This window comes from Bubalus kerabau, chromosome 3, assembly GCF_029407905.1.
Source record: "Bubalus kerabau isolate K-KA32 ecotype Philippines breed swamp buffalo chromosome 3, PCC_UOA_SB_1v2, whole genome shotgun sequence".
NCBI classification, from domain to species: domain Eukaryota; kingdom Metazoa; phylum Chordata; class Mammalia; order Artiodactyla; family Bovidae; genus Bubalus; species Bubalus kerabau.
In genome coordinates, this window is record NC_073626.1 from 63,070,147 (window position 1) to 63,089,031 (window position 18,885).

Genomic DNA, 18,885 nt, shown 5'->3' on the forward strand with positions numbered 1-18,885 from the left:
AATTATATTAACCTTAAGATAAAATTGCCTTACAAAGCTTAAGGTACTTGACTTTCTAGAATTTGAATTAATTTTTCTGGCTTAACTTAAATATTAAAGCAGTTTCTCTAAATAAAAATGGTATAAAATCATGTTCCATTTTAGAAATCTTAAAACATTGACTTAGAAATTAAGTTATTAATTCATTAACATGAAAATACCTTTTAATATTAACCACTCTAATCAAAAGTATTTAGTTTAAAAGTTTTAAAATATTTACTTATTTATTTGGCTGTGTTAGGTTTTAGTTGCCTCATGAGAACTCTTAGTTGCTGCCTGTGGGATCTAGTTGTTCCCTGACCATGGATTGAACCAGGGCCCCCTGCATTGGGAGCATGGAGTCTCAACCACTGGGCCACCATGGAAGTCCTTAAAAGTTTAACAGTAGAATCAAGTGAAAATTAGAGTAGACAGAGTGCTACAATGTATTTTTGCTTTGTTTTCAAAAACTACATACATAATAGAAATATAGAAATGATAGACTTTTCTGTCTACAGACATTTGACACCAACAAATGTTTAAATATTTTTACTCACAGTTTCCTGACCTGCTAATGAGTAGAGTTGGATCCCCGTGTAGCTGGATACAGGGCCCAGGGGAACCCAGGGCTGAGGATGGCCCACTGGTATGTGGGTAATCCCCCAGCACTAAAAGGCTATAGGGAGAACTCCAAAATGGTTCTTCCTAGTGCAGCGCCCTCATGGTATCTCCCCAAAATGCATTTACATCCCCAGCTGCCTCCTACCTCTTCAAGTTCAGCAAGTGGTTCTGACTAGGGTCCTTTCAAACTACTGCCTCTGGGTGCATGCCCTTTAGGAGTTGAATCTGTTTCCTATAGCCCCCTGGCTAACCTTCAGAGTCAAATGTCCTGGGGCTTATCTTCCCAGTGCAGGACCTTCAGGTTGGGAACTTAATATTGGGTTTGGACTCCTTGCTCCTTGCAAAGAAACTCTGCAATAGTGATTATTCTTCCTTTTGTGGATCACATATGGATTTGGGGTCTTGACTATACCACACCTCCACCCCACCAACCAATCTCATTGTGATTCCTTCTTTATCTCTTCAGTTGTGTAAAATCTTTTCTGCTAGTTTTCAATTCATTCTCATAGATGAGAGTTGCTCTGTAAATAGTTATAATTTTGGTGTCTCTGGAGAGGAGGTGAGCTCAACATCTTCCTACTCCACCATCTTCTTGGGTTCATTTTTTTTTTTTAATTTTACATAATTGTATTAGTTTTGCCAAATAAAATTATCATAATAGAAATACATTTGGTATGGAATATATGAAGAATCATTAAATTGTACACTTGAAAGGATGAATTATATAGAATATAAATCATTTATCTCAATAAAGTTGCTACCAGAAAAAAACTGTTCACGAGGGATCTCACTTTCCCTGTTATTCTGTAATATGGAGAGTATTTCTTAACAAAGCGCAGCTCAAGGGGAAGGAAAACTCTAAGCCTCAGCGAGACCATAGGTATTATCCTTCTGCCCTGGAATTCTTCCTTCGATAGGCACAAGAGGTTTTCTGAACATGTGCAGCTGAAATGCATCTACTCTAAACAAAATATCTTAAAATGGTAGAATATGGTCACATGAAAAGAAAAAAAAAATTCCCTAAGTTAAAACCTTTTGAAGCATTTATGTCATGTAAGAGTTGCCAATGGGTCTAAAGCTTAAGAAAAAATATAATAAAATTAAAAGAAATTGTGAACTCAAAAATAAGAACCAGAATAGAGGATAAAATTAATTCAAAGAATTTATTCAGTAGTTCTTAGGACTTAAACTGCCTTCGGGTGTGTTAACCCTAAGTTGTCAAAAATGCACTGAGCGGCAGACTGGTGAGCTAATACAAAATGTGCCTCTTTGCTATCTGTGAAGGAAGGTTACTCTTCACTTTTTAATATAACAGTGGCCTTCCTATCATCTACTTATATATGTAAATCATCTGGTTCTACTAATAGAAACACAATCTACTAGATTCTCTGATTCCATAGCCCCAAATCTATTCCTTTTTATGATTTTATTCTTAAATTATATAATGTTCTGTTTAGATCCTAATGGTGCATGCTTATACACAGACATATACAGAGACATATCCACATGTTCACATAGTCTCAATATTAAGAGAGAGATTACTGAAACCTTTGAATTATTACAAATCATACTTTAAATACCCTCACTGGACAAAGCATTCAGCAGAATACTTTCTGGTACTCTACCATAAAGGCAAGAATTTACTCAGATTCTTGGGCAGTTAGACAGAGGCCAATATCTGGCTAGATGGTAAAGAATTGGTGAGATGATTGAAAAATTGAAGGGAAGGAGGCTTGGAGAGAAGCGTGTGAGTAGAATACTTGGAAAATGCCCAGATTATGAAAATATTTGTACCTCATTCTAACATCAGTCCCCATAAACGGAGCCTTAATAACCCCGATGTATAAGCTGAGTGTGAATGTGAGTCATTGTTATTAATGTCCAATTTACCAGCAGTAGTGGCCAAACATGATGTCTTAAGGAAACTAGCAGCTATCTGGTAATTGTTCAATTAAATTGTGACTTTTTCATTGCCAAGGAAGCAACCCATAAAATACTGCCTTCAACTAAAGTACCAGCTTCACATTTTTAAATTAGCAAGCTGATGTCCACAGGCAATGATCCTGTAGAATAGCCAAGTGCCTTGTTGGAAACTTAGCTGCATTATCAATTTGCAGACAAGACTTTTGTAAGTTTGGTATGCTGACTTACAGGATGTGTTATTTGCTCTAAATCAATGACTGATACACATGGTTCTGTTTCTCAAAAATCTGCAAGTCTTAGTTTGAAGGGGAAACAGGGCAGACAAAGCTCCTGTAATTGTATCTAGTATTCTTCATGACAATTGTTTGCTTTTAAGCCCAGAAATTTGCTTTTCTATAAGTTTTAGTACCCAAGGAAGATATGTGTATACTAATGAACACAATAATGGTTTCTCTGAGTGAGAAACAGAGGCTGTATCCTGATTATTTTGGTTTTATCCTGTCTCTAGGCAAAGAGTTTAAAATTGCAGCTATGCTATTGTTTGATATTGACTATCAAGAATAAACAGCATTTCTGCTCTATAGTCGGGACTGGGAAGAATTAGGATAGAACTCGAGGGGATTGTTGTACAGTAATGATAGTCATTGAGTGTGTTTTAAGCATATATAGAAAGGGCCACTGAGTCCTATAAAAAATGAAGGATTGAATCATATCACTAAGGAAAAACTACCAAGAAAACCAGGAATCTGTCCAAATGGAAGAGAAACATGGAATAGGTAGAGGAGAAGCAAAATGAAATTTACCTTATCTATCTGCGAAAATGAGAACTCTGGCCTATATGTTTATTCTCCCACTTTCTGTATAAGTACCGCGCGCTAACCGATTGCGCCACTGGAGCTCTTATTCTCCCACTTTCTGAATATGTATTATCAAATGTACATACGTGCATGTGTGTAAGTGCACACTCATTTCATTTTCCTTTCTTTCCTTTTATAGTATTAAATAGACTATTGGCAGCAGCCAAATTTGACTTTTATAGAACAGGTTGCAAAATACTGATCTCTTCCTTTGGTTCTGTGAGTGATGTTTTATCCTTTAAAAAAGTCTTTTTTCAAGGACTGTTTCCACTGCCTAGAACCAAAAAAACTCAAATAGTGATTATGTATTAATAAATATATATATACACATATACTATGTATATGACATATATACATATATAGACATATATACTATGTATATGTGTGTATATATATATATATATATATCACCCACGATTTTATGGCCAATAAAATGAAAAGATAGTGTACTGAAAAGACAATCCAGAAAATCTGTAAATCAAATCATTGTTCAAAATCTTGCATATCAGAATTACTTAAATCTATCAAGTTATTTCGGAGAAGGCAATGGCAACCCTCTTCAGCACTCTTGCCTGGAAAATCCCATGGACAGAGGAGCCTGGTAGGCTGCAGTCCATGGGGTCGCTAAGAGTTGGACACGACTGAGCGACTTCACTTTCACTTTTCACTTTCATGCATTAGAGAAGGAAATGGCAACCTACTCCAGTGTTCTTGCCTGGAGAATCCCAGGGACGGGGGAGCCTGGTGGGCTGCCATCTATGGGGTCGCACAGGGTCGGACACGACTGAAGTGACTTAGCAGCAGCAGCAGCAAGTTATTTTCTAACCAAATTTCATCAACTTCAATTCAAACTACTTCTAGCCTGAGGAAGAAGTGTAAGATACTGTTAATAACAAACGTACTGAGTGCCTCCTGTGTATCAGGCTCTGATACATTCCATTTAACACTCATGAGTTATGTTTTGTAATTATACCAATATTGACAAATAGGAAATTGACATTAACAAGTTTCCATAATCACATACTAAGTAGCAACATTATATTCTCAATTATTATATTGTCTCCTTAAAAATCAGTGCAATCAAGGAGTCTGTAAAGAGGCCTTAGGAATATTGCCTGTTAGGGTAAAGGGAATAAAATAGTCTGTAGGGACAACATTGTAAAACGCAAACAATACTAAGATATATTAAACTAGATTCCAAAATGGGCTTCCCCAAAGGTTCAGCAGTAAAGAATCTGCCGGTGATGCAGGAGGTAACAGGGTACGTGGATTCAGTCCCTAGGTTGGGAAGTTACCCTGGAGGAGGGTGTGGCAACCCACTTCAGTATTCTTACCTGGAGAATTCCATGGACAGAGGAGCCTGGCGGACTACAGTCCAATGAGTTGCAGAGTCGGACTGACTGAAATGACTGAGCACTTCTGTTTCAAAAAAAATTGCAGAAGAAAGTTTGTGTTTTTTTGTTTTAAAGTGGGAGAAGCTTCAAACACTTGCACACAAAAAGACCCAATATTTCAGATGCGGAAGTGACCAGGAGGCAAACAAAGGAGCATGGATAATGATCAGCCCTTCCACGATGCCTACATCTTACCCAAAGAGAAGCAACGGATTCCCTGCATTTTAGGACAGAGAGGTAGGACGGTGGCTTCATGACTGAAACATACAAGAAAAGAGGGGAATCTCCTAATAGATCCCTCAGGGTGGGTTGTTCTGCCCACTTCATTCCAGTAAGTGGAAACAGTAAATAGAATCAGACAAAGCAGTCAGCCTAAGCAAAATTAGAAGTAAACACATGAGGGCTTCCCTGGCGGTTCCATGGTGAAGAATCTGCCTGCCAGTGCAGGAGACATGGATTTAATCCCTGATCCAGGAAGATCCCACATGCCGTGGAGCAACTAAGCCCATGCACCACCACAATTGAGCCTGTGCTCTGAAGCCCAGGAGCCACAACTACTGAGCAACGTGCTGCAACTACTGAAGCCCACCTGCCCTACAGCCCCTGCTCTGCAACAAGAGATGCTGCCACAATGAGAAGCCTGTGCACCACAGCTAGAGAGTATCCCCCACTTGCTACAACTAGAGAGAAGATTGCACAGCAATGAAGACCCAGCACAGCCATAAATAAACAAATAAATTATTTTTTAAAAGTAAACATATGCACCTACAAATCAGAATCTACTAACCAACTGAGATCAAAGCCAAGAAAAGAGAAGTATTCCCCCAAAACATGGCCACTGTAGCAAAGATATGCAAAATACTACTGTGAAGATGTGATTTATACCCTCAGAAAAGAAATGAAATTGCTTCCATTAAAAAAAAAAAAAAGGTATCACCTGAATAACGTAAGTATTGAAAAATAATTATGTAAGAAAGCAGCTTTCCCCGCCGTGAGCCCTCGGAGGAGGCCTTTCGGCCACAGCCATGGAGCCCAGCCGGAATGGCACGATCCTGAGGCCGCACTTCTACAAGGACTGACAGCAGCGCGTGGCCACGTGGTTCAACCAGCCGGCTCGCAAGATCTGTAGAGGCAAGGCCCAGCAGGCCAAGGCGCGCTGCATTGCCCCACATCCGGTCCTCTCCGGCCGGTGGTGAGATGCCTGATGGTCAGGTACCACACGAAGGTTCATGCCAGCAGAGGCTTCAGCCTGGAGGAGCTTAGGGTGGCCGGCATCCACAAGAAGGTGGCCCAGACCTTTCGGATCTTGGTGGACCCAAGGCGGCGGAACAAGTGCATGGAGTCCCTGCAGGCCAACCTGCAGTGGCTCAAGGAGTACCGCTCCAAGCTTATCCTGTTCCCCAAGAAGCCCTCGGCCCCCAGGAAGGGAGACAGCTCTGCTGAAGAGCTCAAATTGGCCGCTCAGCTGACCGGATCTGTTATGCCCATACTGAACATCTATAAGAAGGAGAAAGCCAAAGTCATCACAGAGGAGGAGAACTTTAAGGCATTTGCCAGTCTCTGCATGGCCCACGCCAATGCCTGGCTCTTTGGCATCTGGGAAAAAAGGGCCAAGGAAGCCGCAAAACAGGATGTTGAAAAGAAAAAACATAGTTTGGAAGTTTTGGCCACAGCAATCAGAGCAGAAAAAGAAATAAAAGGAATCCAAATTGGAAAAGAAGAAGTAAAACTCTCACTGTTTGCAGATGACATAATCCTCTACATAGAAAACCCCAAAGACTCCACCAGAAAACTAATACAGCTAATCAATGAATATAGTAAAGTTTCAGGATACAAAATCAACACAAAGAAATCCCTTGCATTCCTATACACTAATAATGAGAAAATAGAGAAATTAAGGAAACAATTCCACTCACCATTGCAACAAAAAGAATAAAATACTTGGGAACATATCTACCTAAAGAAACTAAAGACCTATATATAGAAAACTATAAAACACTGGTGAAAGAAATCAAAGAGGATACTAACAGATGGAGAAATATACCATGTTCATGGATTGGAAGAATCAACATAGTGAAAATGAGTATACTACCCAAAGCAATCTATAGATTCAATGCAATCCCTACCAAGCTGCCAACAGTATTTTTCACAGAGCTAGAACAAATAATTTCACAATTTGTATGGAAATACAAAAAACCTCGAATAGCCAAAGCAATCTTGAGAAAGAAGAATGGAACTGGAGGAATCAACCTGCCTGACTTCAGGCTCTACTACAAAGTCACAGTCTTCAAGACAGTATGGTACTGGCACAAAGACAGAAATACAGATCAATGGAACAAAATAGAAAGCCCATGCACCTATGGACACCTTATCTTTGACAAAGAAGGCAAGAATATACAATGGAGAAAAGACAATCTCTTTAACAAGTGGTGCTGGGAAAACTGGTCCACCACTTGTAAAAGAATGAAACTAGAACACTTTCTAACACCATACACAAAAATAAACTCAAAATGGATTAAAGATCTAAATGTAAGACCAGAAACTACAAAACTCCTAGAGGAGAACATAGGCAAAACACTCTCCAACATAAATCACAGCAGGATCCTCTATGACCCACCTCCCAGAATATTGGAAATAAAAGCAAAAATAAACAAATGGGACCTAATTAAAATGAAAAGCTTCTGCACAACAAAGGAAACTATAAGCAAGGTGAAAAGACAGCCTTCAGAATGGGAGAAAATAATAGCAAATGAAGCAACTGATAAACAACTAATCTCAAAAATACACAAGCAACTCCTACAGCTCAATTCCAGAAAAATAAGCGACCCAATCAAAAAATGGGCCAAAGAACTAAACAGACTTTTCTCCAAAGAAGACATACAGATGGCTAACAAACACATGAAAAGATGCTCAACATCACTCATTATCAGAGAAATGCAAATCAAAACCACAATGAGGTACCATTTCACGCCAGTCAGAATGGCTGTGATCCAAAAGTCTACAAGCAATAAATGTTGGAGAGGATGTGGAGAAAAGGGAACCCTCTTACACTGCTGGTGGGAATGCAAACTAGTACAGCCACCATGGAGAACAGTGTGGAGATTCCTTAAAAAACTGGAAATAGAACTGCCATACGACCCAGCAATCCCCACTGCTGGGCATACACACCGAGGAAACCAGAATTGAAAGAGACACGTGTACCCCAATGTTCAACACAGCGCTGTTTATAATAGCCAGGACATGGAAACAACCTAGATGTCCATCAGCAGATGAATGGATAAGAAAGCAGTGGTACATATACACAATGGAATATTACTCAGCCATTAAAAAGAATACATTTGAATCAGTTCTAATGAGGTCGATGAAACTGGAGCCTATTATACAGAGTGAAGTAAGCCAGAAAGAAAAACACCAATACAGTATACTAACACATATATATGGAATTTAGAAAGATGGTAATGACAACCCTGTGTGGGAGACAGCAAAAGAGACACAGATGTATAGAACAGTCTTTTGGACTCTGTGGGGGGTGGGGGTGGGGATGATTTGGGAGAATGGCATTGAAACATGTATAATATCATATGTGAAACGAATCGCCAGTCCAGGTTCGATGCAGGATACAGGAAGCTTGGGCTGGTGCACTGGGATGACCCAGAGGGATGGTATGGGGAGGGAGGTGGGAGGGGGATTCAGGATTGGGAACACGTGTACACCCGTGGCAGATTCATGTTGATGTATGGCAAAACCAATACAATATTGTAAACTAATTAGCTTATAATTAAAATAAAAAAATTTTATTTTAAAAAAAAGAGAGAAAGAAAGCAACTTTACGACCATACCATCCTGAATGTGTGTGATCTTGTCTGATCTCGGAATCTAAGCAAAGTCAGGAATGGTTAGTACTTGGATGGGGTAAACATATAGTCTTAAATTCTGATATTAGAACAGAAGAAAGACTGAAAACTAATTTAGAACTTTAAAAGTAGAAAAAGAAAAAATATAAAAAACTATGAAGATGATTCAATATAAGGAAAGAGCAGAAATTAATAATACAGAAAATAAAGTTCAATGCAATAGTAAACAAAGACAAACCCTTATTCTTTGAAAAGTCTAATGAAATTGACAATATACCAACATAACTGATTAAGATAAAAGGCAAAAATCTACAGTGTGGCAGAATTTTTAAGACTAATAAAAGAATACTATTAAAAGCTTTTGACAATATTGGAAAATAAAACTGAAATGAAACTGACCATTTCCTAGGAAAAAACATTACTTAAAATGACATCATACAAAAAAACTCCTCAAAATCAATAAGGAAGAGAAAATAAACTCAAGTGAAAAATGAGCAAGAAACAAAAGAGAGATTTCATTAAAAAGGAAACTGAAACACTTAAAAAGAAAACTATAAAAGATAATCTCATTAGTAATTTTTAAAATATAAGTTAAAATCACAGTAAGAAGTCATTTTACTCCTATTAGATTGTCGTTAAAGTCATAAATCTCCATATGTGAAGCTACAAAATCTCATAGACTACTGTTTAGCTGATTTGGTACAGATTCTTTGGAAATTATCTAGTGTATCAGAAGGTGAGCAGAATCTACAACTCAGCAAATCCACTACTCAGTTTGATCTCTATTCAGGAAAACTCCAGTGGGCAACTGACTATCCTATACTAAAGCAAATCTTAGAGCATCACATTTTTTAAGTGTAGGAGACAGGTTAATAAAAATAATAGAATGGAAAGTCAAGAAATATACCTAGATGCATGTGGAAATTTAGTGTATAAAAGGGATATCTCAAACAAGTTGGGGAACATATATGATTTATACAACAGCAGGTTTAGGACAACTAAGTAGCTATCTAGAAAAAAATTAATTAAGCTGGATTCATGCCTCATATCCTATACCTTGATAAATTCAAAATAGATATGATTTTTTAATTTTTTTAATTTATTTTTAAATTTTTACTTTTTAACTATAGTTGATTCACAATGTTGTGACACTTTCAGGTGTACAGAAAAGATATTCCATTCTATATATTTATGTGTGTATTCTTTTTCACATTTTGCACATTTTAGGTTATTTCTGTTGTTGTTTAGTTGCTAAGACATGTCCAGCTCTTGTGACCCCATGGACTGTAGTCCATCAGGCTCCTCTGTCCATGGGATTTTCCAGGCAAGAGTGCTGGAGTGGGTTGCCATTTCCTCCCCCAGGGGAACATCCTGACCCAGGGATTGAACTCTAATCTCCTGCAGTGGCAGATGCTTTACCACTGAACCACCTGGGAAGCTCTTTTAGATTATTATAAGATATTGAATACAGTTTCCTGTGCTAAACAGTAGGACCTTGTTGTTTGTCTATTTTATATATGAGTGAGTGAAGTCATTCAGTCTTGTCCAACTCTTTGCAACTCCATGGATTGTAGCCTACCAGGCTCCTCCATCCATGAGATTTTCCAGGAAAGAATACTGGAGTGGGTTGCCATTTCCTTCTCCAGGAGATCTTCCCAACCCAGGGATTGAACCCAGGTCTCCCACACTGTAGGCAGATGCTTTACCATCTGAGCCACAAGGGAAGTCCATTTTATATATAGTACTGTGTATATGTTAATCCCAGACTCCTAATTTATCTCTCCACCTACCCTTTTCTCCTTTGTAACCACATGTCTGTGAGTTTATTTGTATTTTGTAGATAAGATTATTTATATCAACTTTTAAGATTCCACTTATAAGTGATATCATATTATATTTCTTTCTCTGCTTTACCTCACTTAGTAGGATCATCTCTAGATCTGTCCATATTGCTGCAAAGGACAATAATTCATTCTTTTTATGTTGTTGTTGCTGTTCAGTTACTAAGTCACGTCCGACTCTTTGTGACCCCACAGACTGCAGCACGCCAGGCTCCTTTTTATCCACTTTCTCCAGGAGTTTGTTCAAACTCATGTCCATTGAGTCAGTGATGTTATCTAACCATCATCTGCTGCCGCCCCCTTCTCCTTTTGCCTTCAATCTTTACCAGCATCAAGGTCTTTTGCAATGAGTCAGCACTTTGCATCAGGAGGCCAAAGTATTTGGAGCTTCAGCTTCAGCATCAGTACTTCCAATGAATATTCAGGGTTGATTTCCTTTAGGACTGACTGGTTTGGTCTTGCTGTCCAAGGGACTCTCAAGAGTCTTCTCCAACACCACAATTCAAAAGCATCAATTTTCTGGCACTCAGCCTTCTTTAGAGTCCAACTTTTACATGACTATTGGAAAAACTACAGCTTTGACTATATGGACCTTTGTTGGCAAAGTGATTGTCTCTGCTTTTTAATATACTGTTTAGGTTTGTCAAAGCTTTCCTTCCAAGGAGTAAGCATCTTTTAATTTCATGGCTGCAGTCACCATCCACAGTGATTTTGGAGCCCAATAAAATCTGTCACGGCTCCCACTTTTTCCCCATCTATTTTCCATGAAGTGATGGGACTGGATGCCATGATTTTAGTTTTTTTGAATGTTGAATTTCAAGCCATCTCTTTTACTCTCATTTTTCACTTTCATCAAAAGGCTCTTTAGCTCCTCTTTGTTTTCTGCCATAAGGGCGGTGTCATCTGCATATCTGCGGTTGTTGATATTTCTCCCAGCAATCTTGATTCCAACTTGTAATTCATCCAGCCCAACATTTCACAGGATGTACTCTGCATAAAAGTTAAATAAGCAGGGTGACAATATACAGCCTTGTCATATTCTTTCCCCAATTTTGAACTAGTCAGTTGTTTCATGTCCGATTCTAAGTGTTGCTTCTTGAACCACATACAGGTTTCTCAGGAGACAGGTAAGGTAATCTAGTACTCCCATCTCTTTAAGAATTTTGCAGAGTTTGTTGTGATCCACACAGTCAAAGGCTTTAGTGTAGTCAATGAAGTAGAAGCAGATGCTTTTCTGGAACTTCCTTGCTTTCTCCATGACCCACAGATGTTGTCAATTTGATCTCTGATTCCTCTGCTTCTTTGAAACCAAGTATGTACATCTGGAAGTTCTCGGTTCACATACTGCTGAAGCCTAGCTTGAAGAATTTTGAGTATAATCTTGCTAACGTGTGAAATGAGCACAATTGTTCTATAGTTTGAACATTCTTTGGCATTGCCTTTCTTTGGGATTGGAATGAAAACTGACCTTTTCCAATCATGTGGCCACTGATGAGTTGAGAAATATTCTATTGTATATATTCAAACTGATAAATTCAAAATGAATACATAATTTAAATAGGGAAGTGAAACTATAAAATTGCAAGAAGAATCCACTTGATGATTGATTATTTTAAACTCAGAAATCCCTTTTAAACTATGACACAAAACTATGACACATTTTGATTCTCTGTCAAAATCAAGAAGATCTGACTTTAAAAAATTATATATATCAAAAAGTACCATGGAGATAGTCAAAAAACAAGGGACTGGGGAAAGAATTTGCAATTTGCATGTCATTAAAATAAAAATATCTCCTAATATTCAATAAGAAAAAAACTGATATATTTTTTCAATGTAAAAACAAGCAAAGGCTGTGAACATACAGTTCACCCATAAAATTAAATATAAAAAGTAGGAAAAGTTATCCATCTCAGTTCATGATAAGAGATATGCTAATTAGCTACTACCATTGACCTTGGAGAAGACTCTTGAGAGTCCCTTGGACTATAAGGAGATCTAACCAGTCAATCCTAAAGAATATCAACCCTGAATTGGCAGGACTGATGCTGATGCTGAAGCTGAAGCTCCAATACTTTGGCCACCTGATACAAAGAACTGACTCACTGGAAAAGACCCTGATGCTGGGAAAGATTGAGGGCAGGAAGAGAAGGGGATGATGGAGGATGAGATGGTTAGATGTAACCCATTGACTCAATGGATATGAGTTTGAGCAAATTCCAGAAAATAGTGAAGGACAGGGAAGCCTGGTGGGCTGCGGTCCATGGGCTCATAAAGACTCAGACACAACTGAGTGAATGAACAGCAAAAACATTCTTTATCTATCAGGATGATAAAGATTAAAATTGATAGTATTTGTCCTTTTATCTTGTCTGCTGGCATCCCCACACTACAGTAAAATCCTTCTAAAATGTAGCTTCCTCTCAGGTGGTTCTGGGAGTATATTACTCCTTTATCACTACATCATGAAAAACTGCATTACCTTATAAAATCTGGCACTACATTGTCAGAAAACCAATGAAATTAGATCAAAATGTAGAAAACCTCTTTTGCAATCTAAGGAGAGAAAAGCCTCCTAAAGGTCAATAAAATAGCACTTAGAATGCGAATAATAATAAAGCCACATGCCTTGCAGTATATTTGGCATGCATTTTAATGCTGAATCTTTTCAATATTAAGTCTGGATTCTTTATTAAGGAAGACACAGTCTAGTTGACAGTCTAATGCAGAAATGTTTCATTGTTTTGGGAGAAAGCAACTTGACTGGACAGAGACACTGGCAAGTCATTCATAAACAAGCAATGAGGGAATATTTGGTGTTCATTTAAGATGAAAACTTCATTGAAAAACAATGAAGAAAAAAATTTTTTTTAAATCCTTAAAAGTGAAAAACAAAAGAAGTGCTTTTAGAAGAACAGTACTATTCCTGTAGCTTTTTTAGAAGATAAATGTGTTCAGAACAGCAAGGATAGCCATTCTTTTCTTCACAGTCCGACCCCATAAAGCCACTGCTGTGTTTGGTTCAGCATCATGCTTCAGTGTACTTTGCTCTTCATCAAACAAGCTATATGAAAGAATATCTGGAATGAATATGCAATTTTATGCTCTGTAGAAAGAAGAGATTCCTCCATGCTCATCATATTATGATGTGGTCATTTTGTCTATATACATACAGATTGTAATGCATTATTGAACAAAAACCATTGCACCTCTACTATGTCAGCTCTGACACCAACAACATGTATTGTTAACTCTGAGTCATATATTAAAAAGTGTAGAAGAAATACATTACAGAAATATATTACAGGCAGAAATATATTATCAGCCTCTATCCTCTTCTCTGTTTAAGAAAAAATAGTGATCAGGAGCAGTTCTTCATTATTTAGGATAGAAGCTTCCCCTCCCACTCAGGGCAGAGCAACACTGGGTTCTTTAATTGCCTTTTCATTCAGATCTGTTCTTCTGGCTAAAACTTTTCCAGCTCCATTCACCTTTTCAAGAATATGACTCCAAGATGAAAGAAATGATGTCTGAATGAATACCCAGAAAAAAATCTTGAAATCTGCTTATACAAACTAAAGCTGTCTATCAGGAAAACACATTTTTATCCAATTAAACATGAAACCATCAGCTAGCAAATGTCAGGCAAATACACAAAAGCCTAAGAATGATTAGTTCATCACTCTGATAACCAGTTATCATAATATCTCTAATTCTAAGAACATACTGAGAACTGCAGAGTAAGACCACAAAATCTCAAATGAAAGACGAAGTAAATATAGTCACATGTTGCACAGGCAAGTTAAGGCAGGAAATTTTGTTTTGGTTCACTTCTATTTTCATTTTAGACCCAGAAAAAGTTAAACCTTATTCAAACTTTAACTTCTTTTCCTGCCTTCAATTATCCTCCCTATGGCCCTCTATACAAAATTATTCTAATCATTGGTAAGCTGTTATCTAACAGCACTGGATTATTAGACAAAAAATTATTATTGGTTTTACTACTTCCAGAAACTCTCTACTTTTTAGATAAGCATATGGGATGTGATAACAGTAGGAAAATAGTAATGTTCTATGGAGAGAGATTTAAGGACAACTAGGACTTACCAAGGGATGTTAAAGGATACAACATAAATGAGTGACTTCTGTATACGTGTCCTTGAAAAGAAGGTAGTAGCATAGCAATAAACCTTGTGAATTCTCAATTCTATTTTCTATTAAAATAAGGCAATACTTTGTCCCCAAATTTAACATATTCCTTTAAAATCACCTTATTACTTCACTATGATAAGTAAAGTATATTAACTTTGAAAACTGAATAAAAAGTATTTTTAGCATTTAAAAAATATTATAATGAACTACAAAAATGTCTTTCAGATTCTGTCATTATTAAAATCAAATCAGATAAGAATATGGATATGAAATGGAAAACCCATTCAAATAATGTTTTAATCAAAAAATTGTATTCATAAAAAGTAAAACAAAACACATTTATGCAGGAAAAATGTTTCTGGATGGAAAAATGGAAATCTATTGTCTACTTAGACAATATTGTCTAAGTAGCTGCTATTGTCTATTTAGCTGCCAATTTCTTCCTAGAAATGATTAACGCTCACCCAAACAGCAAATCTTTAAAGTTGTAAAATGGGGTGTGTGTCTGGTGTGCGTGTTTTAAAAATACATCCTACTTGTACACAAATATTATTTAATGTAAAAGTAACCTCTTCTATCATCAGGTAAAGGACAAACATGATTTACCTTAATAAATTTCTAATAGAATTTTAATAAATTCATAATAGAATCAGGACTGAAACTTCATAACTTTTAAAAGCTAAAATCATCTTGACCTTTCAACAAAATCTAATCTCAGATTTATTTAATCCTTGCCAAGATATAACACTCTCTGGGAGAAAATTGTTTTCAAGTGAAAGAAACAAGTTTCTAAAGGTTATAAAGCAACAAAGTAATTTATATATACTTATTTCTGAGATGCTTTATTAAATTAAATTAGTTTTCCTCATATAATTCCTAAGTTACAGTGATTCTGAAAAGATTTTATGAACACAAATAAATTTCTCAGTCAAAACATATATAAATCAAAAGTCAAACTGTCATTCTGAAAACAAACATATCTTCACTTAAAATGTGAATTAAAGATTTTAATTAATTTGTGAATGAGCATGAAAAAAGTAACCACTCACAAAAATATCAGTACCCAACTTCTATAAGAGGTTTAACTCATGGGTATAAATTTTTATCCTTTAGTATAAAAGTAAATGGATATTTTCCATATGGGTTAAATATGCAATGTGATTTTTTTTTACCAATTTATGGATCTATTCATAAACTAATAGGCTCAAAAAATGAATCAACAGGCAAGAAAAATGGATTGTTATTAAGTTTACATATCAAGTAATTTTAGCACTTTTATTATCAATTCAATTATCTTAAAACCTCTACATGTACATATGTGGTATTATAGTTTGCTTTATCATCAACTTAAAATCCATTCATTTTAAAGCATCCTCAGAGATTTTCTTTTTAACATGGGAATTACTTGATCATGTTCCTAGTATGAGGAGGCAATTCAGAAGGAAGGGTGAGGTTGACGATATAAGAATGACTAACAGGAAGTAAGAGGAAACTATTCAAATTAGCTCCTAAAAACTTTTGAAATATAGAAATTCCTTTGGTGTATTAAACTTTTATTTATTTACTCAGTTTATAAAGAAACTGGCATTGGATTGGATTTTGTTTGCAGAATCCAATTATATCCAAGGAACTATTCTAGAAAGCAGTGAGATATAAATGAATAAGTTCTTGTATCAAGAAGCTTACATTCAGTAAAGTGGTGGAGTCACTATGGAAAACAGTATGGAGATTCCTCAACAAATTAAAAATATAACTACTACAAATGATTCCGCAATTCCACTTCTGGGTATTGGTCCGAAGAAAACACAAACACCAACTTGAAAGGACATATGCACCCCATGTTTATTGAAGCATTATTTTCAGTAGCCAAGATGTGAAAACAACCTAACCATCCATTGATGGATAAATGGATAAAGAAAATGTAGTGTGTGTATGTGTGTGTGTGTGTATATATATATATATATATTAATCTTTTCATGCTCATTAGCAAATTCATTAAAATCTTCAATATATATATAAATCTTTAATATATATATGTATGTATATTAATCAAATACATACCATGAACTTCCAGATGTTCAAGCTGGATTTAGAAAAAGCAGAGGAAAAAGAGATCAAATTGCCAACATCTGCTGGATTATCGAAAAAGCAAGAGAGTTCCAGAAAAACATCTATTTCTGCTTTATTGACTATGCCAAAGTCTTTGACTGTGTGGATCACCACAAATTGGGGGAAATTCTTCACGAGATGGGAATACCAGACCACCTGACCTGCCTCTTGAGAAATCTGCATGCAGATCAGAAAGCAACAATTAGAATTGGACATGGAACAACAGACTGGATCCAAACAGGAAAAGGCATTATGTCAAGACTGTATATTGTCACCCTGCTTATTTAACTTATATGCAGAGTACATCATGAGAAATGCTGGGCTGGAAGAAGCACAAGCTGGAATCAAGATTGCCAGGAGAAATACCAATAACCTCAAATATGCAGATGGCACCACCCTTATGGCAGAAACTGAAGAAGAACTAAAGAGCCTCTTGATGAAAGTGAAAAATTTGGCTTAACACTCAACATTCAGAAAGCTAAGATCATGGCATCTGGTCCCATCACTTCATGGCAAATAGATAGGGAAACAGTGAAAACAGTGACAGAATTTTTTGGGGGGGTATGGTTCCAAAACCACTGCAGATGGTGACTGCAGCCATGAAATTAAAAGACACTTACTTGGAGAAGGAAATGGCAACCCACTCCAATACTCTTGCCTGGAAAATTCCATGGACTGAGGAGCCTGGTAGGCTACAGTCCATGGGGTTGCCAAGAGTCGGACATGACTGATCGACTTCACTCACTCCTTGGAAGAAAAGTTATGACCAACCTAGACAGCATATTAAAAAGCAGAGACATTACTTTGCCAACAAAGGTCCATCTAGTAAAGCCTATGGTTTTTCCATTAGTCATGTACGGATATGAAAGTTGGACTATAAAGAAAGCTGAGCACTGAAGAATTGATGCTTTTGAACTCCGGTGTTGGAGAAGACTCTTGAGAGTCCCTTGGACTGCAAGGAGATCCAAGCAGCCATCCTAAAGGAAATCAGTCCTGAATATCCATTGTAAGGACTGATGATGAAGCTGAAACTCCAAAACTTTGGCCACCTGATGAGAAGGGCTCACTCATTGGAAAAGACCTTGATGCTGGGAAAGATTGAGGGCAGGAGGAGAAGGGGACAACAGAGGATCAGATGGTTGGATGGCATCACTGACTCAGTGGACATGAGTTTGGGTAGACTCCAGAAGTTGATGATAGACAGGGAGGCCTGGCATGCTGCTGTCCATGGTGTTGCAAAGAGTCAGACACAACTGAGCAACTGAACTGAACTGAATTCATACATATACATATAAATATACACATATAATGGATTATTATTCTTCCACTAAAGAAAGAAAATCTTGCCATCTGTGACAACATGGATGTAACTTGAGGGCATTATGCTAAATGAAATTAATTAGTAAGACAAATACCAGTGCCTTATTATCTCACTTATAAGTGGATTATTTTTTTTAAAAAAAGTGAGCTCATGATACAGAGAACAAATATGGTGGTTGCCAGAGCTTAGGTGTGGATGGTGAGTGAAATGGCTGAAGGGTATCAAAAGGTACAAAGTTCCAGTTATAAAATAAATAACTAGTACAGTGTACAGCATGATGACTATAGTTAATAATATTGTATTGCACATTATTGAAATAATATTGAAATCTGCTCAGAGAGTAAATCTTAAAAATTCTCATCAAAGGAAATAATTTGTGAATATGTGTGGTGACTTACTTATTGTGGTGATCATTTTACAATATGCACAAATATGGAACCATTATGTTATATACCTAAAACTAATATATCATTATATAATCTATCAAATTATGTCTCAAGAAAACTTGTTAAAGGGCGACACGGTTTTCAAGCATTAATATTTCTATAGTAAATAAGATATCATGATGAAAATTTTATGCTTATCTTCAAGACAAATAAATAGATAATTACTGATTATAAATTCTGTTAAAAAGTAATCAGAAATATGTAAAATAAAATAAAGTGCAAAAAAGGAAATAAGAAGACATCTCTAGGACTAAAGCAATACAGATACTGGACTGGCCAAAACATTTGTTCGGGTTTTTCAAGAAGATGTTATGGAAAACCCAAACAAACTTTTGGCCAACCCAATAAT

General features: G+C 36.6%; 1 pseudogene; it reads left to right on the forward strand.

Annotated features, from left to right (window-relative positions):
• Nucleotides 1–5,838: 5,838 nt before the first annotated feature.
• Nucleotides 5,839–18,885, forward strand: part of LOC129647269 (60S ribosomal protein L13-like) — a 44,216-nt pseudogene continuing 31,169 nt past the window's right edge.